The following is a 14,353-nucleotide window of genomic DNA, read 5'->3' as shown; positions in this document are numbered from 1 at the left end:
CAACACGCTTTTTAATTGATGTATTTGTGCTCTTGCGGTAAAGTCATTTTCGCCTCTTTGCGATTTTTATCTTTAAATTTACTGATCTTACCGCATATGTTCATTGCGTCACTATTGTTATTTCGATTCAGTAATTTTTTACAAATTTTACTGTGCGACATTCAATAAGCATCAGAAAAGTGAACTTGAGCGAATTTTTGCACTAGACTTTTTTGACCTTTTATGCGGGATGCTTTATGTAAATTTCTTATAAACTTCCCAAAACATTACGCTCTTAAACAACGGGCATACCTGATGCATGTATTAAATCACCTTATAGATAATATATTTTATATAAATAATTAAATAGTAAATTTAATATTGCAAAGGAACAAGTTTAAACAGTATTCTTCTAATTAAAAACATTTTACTTTGCTCTATTTATTCACATTTCCTCTAAAATAAATGCAATTAACAAATTTACTCTAGATAAATGGAAAATGCCATTAGAGAATAACTATCTTTATTTTAATAATTTTTACACAGGCACACACAAAAAAAATAAGTTGCCTGAACTTCTGACTAGATTATGTTCGTCTTATGTTTTTAAGGTCGCTGAATCTGAATCCAGTGGCCGTTTAACCTCATCAGGTCAAGGAATTTGTTTACCATAAAAAAGACCCAAAAATAGGCAAAATTGCCCTTTTTATTCATAAAAAATTTAACTCGGCCACATTTTTGCAAGTTTTTTGGTTCACTGAATTTGAGTATAATTTTGATCAATCTCTACTCAGAGGCTTTATGCTCCTAACCTCAAAACCGTCAAACCTAACCTTATAACTGCCTCCAATTAGTTACAATAAAAGATCTTCCAGTTGTAGGGGCAAAATAAACTCAAACAAATTTATTTTATGTTTCTTGGGTCGCTAAATGTGGATCCGGGGCCTTTTTTACTCGGAAAGGTCCAAGTCCATTCCTAACCTCAAAATATACCCTCCTAAAATTGCCAAAGCAGTCCGTTTTGTTATTCTAATATGAACAATGGCCAAATTTTCAATTTGTCAGGTCACTTTGATTGATCCTATCTTTCCTGGTATTTCTTTGTGTCACAAATTATGGATAATGTACAAAAATTGTATCTCACAGTTATTCGAGCCCAAATGTGGATGAAAAACATAGACAAGATTCATTTTCAGCAAAAGACAGGGCTATTTCGGCTATTCCGAAATTTTGTTTTGAGATTAGGATGAAACCATGACTCGGAGAGCACAAAATAACTCCGGATTCGGATTTAGCGACGTCATAAGCTTACTAGTGTTGTATGCGTCCGAACATTGAGGCCATTTCTCATTTTCGAACTAACGGATCGGATAGGTTCGCGGATTGAGATGATTTTTAAGGTTATGTTCGACTTCTTTAGGTTAGCCGTGATTTGAAACATAAAAGGACATAAGAAAAGATAGGATTGATAAAAGTGACCTGAAAAAAATGAAAATTTAGCCTTTGGTCATACTAGAATACCAAAACGAAAAACTTTGGCAACTGTGGGTGGGTATATTTTTAGGTTAGAGATGGACTTGGACCTTTTCGAGAAAAAAGATCTGGATCCACACTCAGCGACACAAAACACTAAAGGTAACTTCCTTTGGGCTTATTTTGTCCCTACAGCTGGAAGATTGTTTATTCTGGCTAAATGCATGCTGTTTTGAGGTTAGTTTCGACGGTTTTGTGGTTAGGAGCAGAAAAGATCTGTGCAGGAATTAATCAGCATTATACTCAAATCCAGTGAAACGAAAAATCTGCAAAAATATGCTCGGGTGCATTTCCTATGAACAAAAAAAAGGCTATTTTGGCGACCTCAAGAACATAAGACCAACATGGCCTGGTCAAAAGTTCAGACTTCTTTTTTGTGTGCATCTGTTATCATAAAAAATAGACCAAATTAACAATTTCTGCATTTTCGGTTTTTGTATACATTCACGAGATCAGTTCATAGTTAGGTTATGTAACTATGACGATTATTCACAGCACAATGGTAGTCAGCACGAAAATGGTAGTTAGGTTATGTAACTATGACGATTATTCACAGCACAAAAATAAATGATTATGATTTTAATTGGTATAAATTGTTATGAATAATTTTCACACGAAAATTTACTTATTACGGTTTTTCGAAAATAGAACATTTTTTCTGTGCATTACTTATTTTCTTCTCAAGAATAATATCTTGACACAAGAAATTTCCTTGCAACATCATTTATATATTCTTTTTCAATAATTATTACAAATATTGACATTTTTAAACATAAGAAATTTTTCTCTGCTATGCAGAATCAAATTTAATGAACAAAACGTATTGACAGAAATAATTTATTTATTATTTTTAAATATTTGAGAAAATTTTATTCAAGTTTTTGTAATTAATAAGCTAAAAGGATTTTGTAAATTTGAAGGTACTAAAAAACCAAGAAATTTTGGTATTTACTTAAGCAACTGATTTTAATTGTAAGTTTAATAATGCTAAATTATAATTATCGAGAAGTGTGTATTCTCTCATATACAGGAACGCTACCACCAATGATTGTTTAGCGAACCAATTAAAAAGGTATATTACATCACATGTAATGTTAGATACGTATTTACCTCCTACGAGTGATGTGTGATATATATTAGAAATTAGGATGATATGGGATTGCAGGACGGTCTGACAGGTGATTCGTGACAACATATGACTGATGTGGCAGTCATTTGCTTTTAATTTAAAATGCACTGAGAATTATAGACGTGTCTTTGATGGTACTATATTTACAAACATGATAAAGGGAAGGTATTATTAAGTTCAGAAAAAAGTTGCAATGTTCCAACTGTTCAAATGAAAGGTGTGTTATGGAAAATTTTGTGAAGATTGTAGATGATCAATATTTTACAAGGGGCTTGAATAGGCTACTATCTGATTACTTATTCTAAATAATTATTAACTTTAAGACGTATTAAAGAAGTAAAGTTTATTTCATATGATGTTTGCATTTTAATTCACACTAAATCCCAAGGCGGCAAATTTTGATCCCAAAGTGGATTAATTCGTTGCAGAGGAGAACAGAGTTGACAATTACATTTACATAACTACGAGAAAAACTCATCCATTTAATTAGAAAATTTTTAATATAGCTAGTATCGTATAATTATATACGGCAGTTAGTACTGAAAAGAAAAAAAAGCAATAATAAAGTAATTTAACTCTGTCGGACAATTTTTTACAAAATTCTAACTTTTGAGAATACACAGTCTTACTCATCAGGAGAATCTAATAGGAAGATTGTAATTAAACGCTACAAATGTAATTAATGAGCATGTCAGAAAAATCTAATTATAGTATGAACAACATCCACTTTTTAAAGTGAAATATTTGGTATAAAATAAGATAAAAGGTTTCAAAATTCAAATGTTTAAAAAAGGGAAATGAAAGTTCCAACCAGAATAATATATTAATCAAAGCTGAAAGCTGTAAATAACATCAGCAATTAATAGGATGGTTTGATGATGAGAAAAGGGTTGAAGGATAAGTTTGAGAATCGACAGATTTTATAGTTACTTTAATTCAAAACCTAAAGTGATATGCTGAAAAATAAAATCGGCGATGTTAAAAATGTTAAAAAAGAATTCATTAATTGAAGAAGTATATGTAAGTACAATAAAATAAAATAAGAATTGATAAAGAATATTTAAAGGCGTATAAATCAGTTGAGTGAAATTGTGATTTTGTGCTTAAATTATAATAAAATTGGTACGAAAAGATATCGGAAGCATCGCAAAATAATAAATTATCGAAAAAATTCTAGAATGGAATGTATGATTTCTGAAGAGGATCCAGATCTACAATTTTTTTGTGAAAGTTATCAACGTCTTTCCTAATGCAGATATCATTAATATCATTGATATTATTATGTAAATATTCATTCGAAACTTTATCGTAATTTAATCTAATACTAGTAATATGTTCCTCTTGTCTAATGTGTAGATGTATTTTTTTGTGATATCTAACATTTACACAAATACAAGCAAATCGATAGACAACATTAGTTTTTTATTCGAATACTTGCAGCAAGCAGAAAATCTATATGTTTGTAATTTTTTTTTGCACATGAACTTTCTTTTAACATTATATCTAGATCAAGGAGGGGCTGTGCAGGAACACAGCTTTGCGCCTTTTTTTAGCAGACTTCCTTTTCATATTGTACCTAGTTGGACTATCAATATTGTTTCGATAAGTTCATATTAAAGTACTGATTTTTGTTATACCAGGAAATTTAGCCGTACTTTATTCGGAATTCGAAAGGGACTATCGAACATCCTTAGTTTTTAGTCACGTCAATGATTTTGTACCAGATGATACCCAATTTTTAAAAAGCAGTCAGGCCTTATAGCTTGAACGCCAGGAGGGATTCATCGGGTCACCTAATCGACGCAGCCTTGTCAGAATGTTTGCGATAGAGGTTAATTGGGTGAAATAGAGTATTTGCGTTAGGAGTCCTATACATCCTAGTGTAGCAAATCGTCCACTTTAGAGCGCTCGAAGAGTTTGTTAGTGAAAAGTAAACGTTTAGGACCGAACGATACGGGTCGAGAGAATCTTGAACTGTATACGAGTCGGGGGTAGGTAAATGTGCCTGGCACGATATAAAGTAGTGTGGTACTGCAGCATTAGTAGTTACACTGATTGCCGTGTTTTCAAACTTGAAAGAACTCCTCCTGGTCCCGTCCGTGGGAACTCACGAGCCGCAGACACCGCGGACCACGTGAGTGTGGTTAAAGAGAAGAAGAAGAGAGAAGGGCCTCTCGGGGCAGCTCATCACTCGCGAATTAGCTCGCTGCTTCCAGTACCACTTCTTCAGTTCTTCTACCACTCGGCGCACGGCCAATTCGATCTTTGCTTTGATGAGACTTTACGAGCACCCGAAGATCGCGCTACCAAATGGCACCTTCAAATGGTAACGGATAGGTCGTTTCATCAAATCATAGTCACCTTTTCAAGCAACAGGTCTCTTTTTATAGTTACAGGTTTGGAGAACATGATGAGTTCGACATTAAGAGTTTGCCTTTTCCCATCAAATCACATATTGTGGCTATATTGATACAGAGTCGTGAGCTATTAATGTAAACGGCAAGTATGATATGGCATTATGATTTTCTAAAGAATTGACAAGTAGCTTAACTTGTTAAAATGACGACGTGTTATCTTTGAACATGCACAATGAAAGATTCCATCTCGAGCGGCGAAATAGGGGGCTTTCAAAGGTATTGATCGATGGGGAAACAAGTCTGGTAATCCGCTGTACCAATATTAAAAGCGTCACACTTATAGTTCAATATAGAACATACTTCATGCTGCAAATTGGCCTAGTGTACATTTTCAGAAAGTTTAATGTAGCCACCAAAAAAATTAAAACCTATTTGATCTGCAATTACCCGGGTTGATGGTACTATCAAATTCCCAATATAAATACAAATTTTCTCTTATAAAAAAGTTGAATAATTTTGTTTCAAGATTAGAATATGGTATTGGTAATCTTGTAGTATTTACAATATAGAAAATAAATTTCTCATATAAACAAGATAAACAATATATTTTGAAGCATTATTAGTAGGCATTGTTAGATGATGAGAGGACATGAAAGGTTCTTCAATAGGTCATTTGACGCGTCCTGAAAAGGCTAACAAATATATCGAATATGGAACTGTAGAACTTTTATTATAAACAAAGTTTTTCTCATATAAACAGAATGAGCAATTTATTTGAAACTTCATAAATCAGTATTAGCAGGTGATGAAAGATTTCGCAACAGGTCGATTGATGCTTTTCGAGGACACGAATAAATACATCAGATCATTGTTTTATTTCGAGTTTCACAAAAGTTTTCCTCGTATGGAAATGATAAAAATTTTTATTTTCATATTTCTAAACACAAAAAAGCTCCTTCTAATTGTCCGATCTAGTAAAAAAGCATGTGCTTCATAGATTTATAATTAGTACAAATTAAACCTGTCCTCAAGAATTCACTAGAAGTTATTTATAATGTATAATATACATTTTGAAATATTGCAAAATATGCCACAATACCTATTCACTGGGACCTGAGAACACTTGGGCGAAGTCGAGTATGTAATAGTGATTTATTGCAAAACTATTATATAAGTCCGAATATATTTCGAAATCTAAATTCTAAATATAATTAAAGCTCCCGCCCCCGCAGAAAATGTTAGATACCGGAAGTCCTTGATTCTAGCGTGCGAACGTACCCCAGAAGCGAATGATTCATACACAGACAGCATCTCAGCGGCTCTCCCATGACGAGGTGACTAACACCCGATAGCGAGCCGATCGTACTTACATAGATCTTATGGCGTAATTCACCAGTTTTACCTTGCCTACCCCACGAAACTAATAACGTGCATTAGAGAGACTATCGTAACGGTGCAGTGGTTCATCGTCAGATGCCCATGCGTGGGTGGAATCACAGAAACAGAAATGGAGAGACAGAGAGATTCAGAGACGGGAAAGGATAGGTAATGGTTAGCAGGTTAGATCGGAAGATAATTACTCGACCGACACTGGAGGTATCGGTATAAATGGAACCGCCGATCGATATCAGTTGATCTTATCTGAAGCGAGGGCGGCAGTTTATAACGACATGGGCACATATTTTCAATGGCGGACATCGTTTCTAGGATTAAAGGTTTCTGATCCGTTGGCACGTTCGAGTCGAGGATCCCAGATGCGATTTTAATTCAACTGGAATTGCTTGTAATTCATAACTTGGGAGTGGCTATGGGTGTACTTTGATCCTGGAGTATAATGATGGAGTCTTTTGACCCATGAGGGATGACCCCTGATGACTTCATTACTCACGTCGAGATGATTGACTAATCAAATTATCATAATGGCAAAATACATATTCTACTTTAATTATGAAACACTCTGAAAAATCTTAATTTATATTACGGAGTCCTAACGTTTCGAGAGCACAAAGATTTTCTCAGAGAGCGCCCACATATTACTTGATGCTATTTTTAGTGATTTTTTACTCAACCTCAACCCGTCTTATGATAATTTATGATAATTTGTTACATTTTAGTAATGCCCCCCCTCAAAATGTTACGTGACATTACAAATGACCCCCTCCTTTTTTAAGTACGAAATATAATTTTAATTTTATATATCCGACAATTAAACAATGCATAATGAGTTGAAAGTATTTGATACCAGTATGACGAAGCTTTGAGTTAAAAGTTCTCGACACTTTATTGTTCAATGTGAAAATTGAAATGATTTAGTAAGTAATTCCTGTACACCAATTTAAATAATTTAATAACATAAATATTATTTTAAAAATATGGTAAAAATACAGCTACGTCTACTCTCAAGTTTGTTCATCTCAACCTTTATAGAATTTACGACTCTTTTCTAAACAAACAGTACCTAAAACGCGAAATATAAATGCTGTATTAAAACTTTAACAAAAATTGTGTATATTTTTATAATTTTGCACACATTTCGAACAAAGTACTTTATAAATTTCACTCTGTTTACCACTATCATAGTTTATGTCTACTATTCAATTTTATGTCGAAAATTCATCTGTTTTTATTAAAAATTAAACTTTTATAGCAGAAAATTTGAGTTTTTATTGAAAAATGCATTTTGCCTTATTTGAAAATTGAAATTAGTTGAAATATGAAAAGCTTTGTTAAAAATTATTTTTGTCGTTAAAGATTTATCAGTTAAGTGCAAAGTTTTTTTCTTTGGTTGTAGATTAAACTATTTTGTTGCAAATTCCTTTTTTTTGTTAAAAATTAATTTTTTCAACTTAAGAAAAAACTATTTCATTTTTGGTTGAACATTAATCTTTTCTAGTTGAAAATCCAACTGGTTCCTTGAAAATTCGTGCAATTTGATAAAATATCATAAAAGAAAATTCATCTACTTCGTTGAAAATCCATGTATTTTGTTGAGGTATCCTTTTTTTGTAGAAAATTATACTTTTAGGATCGAAAATGATCGCTTTGGTTAAAAATTCAACTACTTGATTAAATATTGACCTCTTTTCATGTAAATTAATTTCTTTTATTTAAAAATTATAATTGTTTGTTAAATTTCCAACAGTATAGTTGAAAGTTAATGTACAGCGGTTGAGAATACAGCTTTTTCTGTTGAAAATTCGTCTTTTTCCTTAAATTTAACTTTATTAGTTTAAAGTAGAACTATATTGCAAAAAAATAATTGTTTTTTGTTGAATATTGCCAATTTCAGTTAAGAATTTCCATCTTTGTTTGCAAATTTAACTATTTTGTTAAAAGTTTCTTTGTTAGAAATCGAAATTTTTCAATAAAAATGTAACTACTTAAATTTGGTTAAAATGTATTATTTTTGTGGAAGATTTATGTAATTTGTTAAAAAGTTATCTACTGTGCTAGAAAATTAAGCATCATGGTTTAAAATTTATTTATTTGGTTTAAGAGTAATGTGTTTTTTCGAAAATTTATCTTTTTTAGTGGAAGAACAATTCTTGTGGTTAAAAATTAAACTGTATATTTAAAATTAGGCTGTAATAGTTAAATTTCAATATTTGGTTACAAATTTTTTTATTCTTTATTTCAGATTAGATTATTTTTTGGTTTAAATATTAGATATTATATTTTTTGTTCAACATTCATAATTTCAAGCCAAAATTCAACTAGTTTGTTGAAAATTCATTTTTTTCCGTTATAAATTAATCTTTTTTTTTATCTCAAGGGATTTTTATGGATTCAAAGGAATTTCTAGAGAAATTTGAAAAATCAATAAAATGAAACCTGAAGGGATTTCTAGGGTTATATTTAAAACGAGTTTTAAGAATCTCACAGGATTTTAAGAAATTTTAAAGGATTTCAAGAGGTTTACAACATTTTAAGGGATTTTAAAGAATTCTGTATGATTTTCAAACTTTTAAAGGAATTGCTAGAGAATTTTGAAAAATAAATGAAATTTCAAAGATTTCTAGGTACATGAATGGTTTTTTAGAGCAATTTAATTAATAAGTCCAATTTTATTCAATTTGTCAAAGGATTTCAAATGGTTTCTACTTATCTTAAAGGATTTTTATGATTTCAAAAATTGTATGGTTTTCAAAGACCTAAAGGGATATTAAAGTATTTTAAAGCATATCAAAAAATTTAAAGAATTTCATAGAATATCTCAGGATTTTAAGGGAGTTAAAAGATTTTTAGTAATTTTCAAGGGATTTTCTTAGGGGTTTATACAATTTGAAGGTATATGAAGCAATTGCAAATATCCAAATGATTTTATAGATTTTGAGTTATATTAAAAGGTTGCAAAGAATCGCCAGAAGTTATACATTTTTTAAAAGGATTTCAAAGCGTTGTACAGATTTTACGAATATTTAAAGGAATTTTACTATGTTTAAGGGACTTTAGAGGACCTCCTATTATCTCGAAGATTTCAGGGGAGAACTTAAGGAAATAAATTTAATTTATTTTATATCGAAGGGGTTTTTAATGATTTCTACAGATTTCTAGTAATTTTAAATATTCTAAAGGAATTAAAAACTGTTTTTATGATAAACAAATCTGCTTGAAATTACACTCTGCTGCTGTTCTGATGAATGAAACCGAAATTGACCGCGACTTGGAAAATGACGAAAGTACGAAATAATAACGTGTGTCGAGGCGACACGACACGTAGGTAAATGATCGTTTGTCCTCCCACTTTCGATTGTCGTCGGTCGGGCGTTGCATCCTCGCCTCGGTGGAAAAAAAAATAAAAGAAAAGAAAAGTAAAGGTGGGTGCAGGACTGTTGAGTAATTGGAACACGACCTCTGCCAACCCCCGCTAACCCTAAATGGTCAGCGGAAACGAGTCACTCAGGGAGGAAGCTCCTAGGCTAGGGGACTCTTGGGCAATTCGTCGCCTCGGATGCATTTCGAGTTACGCAGCCTCCTACCGACCAATCACCTTCCAATGCATTTACATCGTTCTTGTACTTTCGTTCGCGCTTCATTGTCCACCCACCAAGATTTATGCTAATCCGATTCTCGATGTCGGAAAACCTAAGGAGTGTCGAATGCAGGATATTGCAAATAATTCGTTATATCGTTAATCGCTACAGTCACTCTTCTCTTCTCTTCACTAAGTGAGTCTGCCGAGCCTGATAAAAATATTTAGTTATCCGAACAAAAGTTTACAGAAAAAACTGGGGTCTCTATTAGAACTGATTTTTTTGTTTCAACCCAGGAAACAAAAATGCATGCACTTCTGTTAAATGGGTTTCGAAGGCTTTTGAATTGTGTATCTGTCACTGGAATTCCAAATTGCCACCGATTTTTTTTTGAAAAACTTTTAGCCGTTATAAATTTGTTGACTATCGTATATGTTATAAAAGACTGATAACTGAAATAGCAAAAGGGATCTAGTAGACCTGCGCATGATTTCTTTTAATCTTTCGATAATTTATAAATTTAAAAAATCGTAAAAAATATGGCAGCTTAACCTCAAAAAAGTCGGTCTCATTCAAAAAGAAGGAAACCGATTCAATATAACCTTGCTCAAAATGGTCATTGCAGCATATGTCAGATTCGAAGCTGCTTGAAAAAATGACCGATTCACATAGTCGCAAACCGATTCTGTTTTAACTTTATGAATCTTCAAATGACAGATACGCAAGTCACAGACTCGTATTTCAATGAATTCTTTTTTCCTGGGAAGGAGCTCCAAGAAAAATGAACCTCTCTTGTTGCAAAGGAATCCAAAATGGTAAATGTTTCCAAAGGAACCTGAAGAGGTCAGTACCACATCTTATAGACTTTAAAAAAAATTTCGTATTAATATTTAATTAATTTATTTAAACTTTTAATGTTTAAAAGATGAAATTACAAACTAGTACATACATTTTTGTATGACAAATCTCGTTGGTATGGTTGCCTGAAGTTAGCTCTGCTTGAAACTGGTTGATACGATAACTCAACTCTGAACTCTCCGAAATAAAAAAAATACCGAGATTATTAAAGAGTATATACTTCTTCCTATGGTGTATGCTAAGATTATTTAAATCCGACAAAAAATACAAAATTGCCGAGTTGTAAAATTGACAATTTTTCTAACGTAATTATTTTTTAAAAAAGTTAAATATTAATCGATAAATATGATTATTGTATATTCTATATCTACATATCTATAGAATAGTCTGTAAAAATTTCAGCTCAATCGGATCAATAGTTTTTATACGTATATCCAAAATATACATAGGAGTTCCGAAGAAGCAGATGTATAGCAATTATACTCTTCACGATCTAAATGCGCGCCAAATGGGCGCTTAGCGCCCTCGAGACTCTTGTGTTAATCTGCATTTTTCCACCTGTTGTAGAACGTTCTAAACCAAATAATTTTTATAGCATTTCTACACATATTTACTACACGAATCTGAAGTTTTTAGAAAATTGATTTGTTGAAAAAACATGTGGTACTAATCTCTTAAGTATTTGTTTAATTCGTTCTAATGGTGCCTTTTTGTATAGAAATCATTTTAAACTTCGGCACACTACATGAGATATGACAGTTTTTATGGCTATGTTGAAAATCCAACGTTTTCAACTGCGCAAAGCGTGGGACTATTTAAAATAATATAACATATACTTGCAATATTACGCTAATATAACTTTTTTTTTTAATTCAGTATTTTCATCATTTAATTTAATTTGTTTTATAAAATGATAAAAAACATTTCTCAAATTTACCTGTATGATTGAAGATGCCGACAAAAAAAAAATTGTCTGAACTTTGTACGACTCTTGTATCCTTATGTATTTTGTGCCGCTGAATCCGAATCCGACTTCAGAATTAATATTCAACGTTACAATTTTCCCTTAGTCTAGGGAAAAAGTAAAAAATCTAGGAAGTTCTGGAATCTGCAAAGATGATAATTGTAAATGCAGAATGTCTGTACTTTGCAGCTAATAAATGCACTTTTATGTATTTTGAGCTGCTGAAACCAAATTCGACTTTAGAAATTTCCCGAGGCGTCTGATTTATTTTCTAAACTATGAGAAAAACTTAAAATCAGGAGAATTCTGGAACCTGCTTATGTCATATTTGTACGATGGAAAGTTGATACGAACCTAGGAGAAAAAGTATGTATAAATATAATGTATAAATATAACCTGCATAATCTGCGCAAAACCCAAAGCTTCTTTTGTATTTTATACTTATTCCCTCAGGCTGGGGAGAACGAAAACTCTGCAGAGACATTCTGAGGCTACACTTGTTCTAAGCGACCCGAGATACACTAAGAATTTATATTTACTCACAAACTTTAATCAACCTTATTGCATATTAACAAACCCTGCAAAAAATCTGTAATTTTTTGTCAAATTTTTACTATTTCCCCTAGCCTAGGGGAAAGATGACGTCATGTACATTGATTTTGAGGTCGAAAATTGAATTCAGCTACTCAACAAACATAAAGGTTCGTATCGCCCTACCGATGTAAAAAAATTACATAAGCAGGTCCCAAAATTCTTTTGATTTTAAATTTTTCCCCTAGGATGGAGAAAAAATTTGACGCCTAGGGGAATTTCTGAGGTCACATTTGGTTTTAGCAGCTGAAAATACATAAGGTGCATTCATTAGCTGCAAAGTATAGACATTCTAGTTTTACAATTATCACATTCGCGGATTCCAGAATTATCTAGATTTTTTACTTTTTTCCTAGGCCGGGGGAAATTTTACCGTTAAATCTCAATTATGAGGTCGGATTCGGATTAAGCGGTTCAACATAAATAAGGATACACTAGTCTCGTACACAGCTTAACAAAAATTGTGTTGTGAGCCTCTGTTATCTATAGTATTTATTGATTTCAAATAGGGGCTGTATTTAAATAACCCATTTTCTGTCATGACTCACTCTGAAGATTCTTCAAGTTAATGAAGCACTTTTTAATTTATATTGCAGAGAAAATAGTATTGTACTACGTTAAATTTAATAAAAAAGTGAAATTATTGAGATTAGTTATTCGCAGGGCAATGTCTATTCTATAAAGGTCTGTAAAATAAATTTGTGATGAGATATGACCGCGACTGGAATGCCGCCTGGCAGTATTTTTGCTTTTAAGTCGACAATTATTCTAATGTATGGAAAAAATGAAAATTTCATTTATTTTAATTGTTAAAACACTTTTCTTGCATACATTTATATTAGTTTGATATTTTGTAGTACTTTAAATGTACAATAGCTCAATAAGTACTAATGAGAAATGACAGAAACTTTTTTACGATTAAATAAACATACACTTTTCAAAGAGTACAAATAATAATTCTTCAAAGTGAACATTACATTTTTAGCATTGACAGAGGTAAATATTTTAAGCTATAAAAATAGTACATTTTACTTGAATTTTATTTGAATGGGTATTTCCTATGTTAATTAAAATTAACATTTAACTGAACTATGTTATAATAATTAATATTTATTTTTTAAAGCTATTATAATTTATTTCTTATCGTTGCAAAATCCTGTTAAGCACACAAGAATCCAACGACCAAATTTGGAACACAACAAATAAACGAAAACCAAAAAATCCTATTGTAATCAACGTTTCGGTACTCGTACACTACCCTTATCAAGGCAAGAAAATTTTAAGTGGTAGAAATTGACAGCAGCCACGAACAGATGCTCTCTCTTTGATACCTGAGAATCGAATCAATTTGATTATTGGACGTTAAATGGGATTTTTAATTTGGATTTTGGTCTAATTTAAATTTCGGATCTTCTACTCAGACCAAACCAAAATTTGTTATTCAACCAAAAAGTTTTATCTTTTCTTTGCCTAGCTTTTCCGTGCCATAATTTACTTGAAGATTTTCAAACTCATTACAACAGGTCAGAGATCAATGTTATAACTAACTAAACATAATTTCTAATAATTTAGAGCAAAACAAAAACTTTACAATGTTATAAATGAACTAATGAACGGAAGACATGTTTTCGCGGTTCGCAATTTTTATGAATATGCTTTATTTGCCTTTTCCGAATTAAAGAACAATTTAAAAACAATTTAAAAAATAAATGTATATTTTTTTGCAGATACAATCAGAAATGTTTTGCAAAAACTCCGTGTTATAATACTTTGCAAGCTGATAGAAGTTTTTAATTACTTAAACGACAGTTAAGCCTATTTATAAAAAATCGTCAGAATGTGAATGTGGTTTTAATTGTTTAATCACTAGTAGGTCTCATTTTGAACGAAAGAGCAAAGCAGCATCTCGGAGACCATGGCTTCGTGTCTCCCAGACTGCTGTGGGCTAGAATGAAAGTAGGAATCAGAA

Source organism: Belonocnema kinseyi, chromosome 2 (assembly GCF_010883055.1).
Source record: "Belonocnema kinseyi isolate 2016_QV_RU_SX_M_011 chromosome 2, B_treatae_v1, whole genome shotgun sequence".
In the NCBI taxonomy this organism is placed as follows: Eukaryota; Metazoa; Arthropoda; class Insecta; order Hymenoptera; family Cynipidae; genus Belonocnema; species Belonocnema kinseyi.
The sequence above is the reverse complement of the archived record's forward strand: the minus strand, read 5'-3'. Positions refer to the sequence as shown.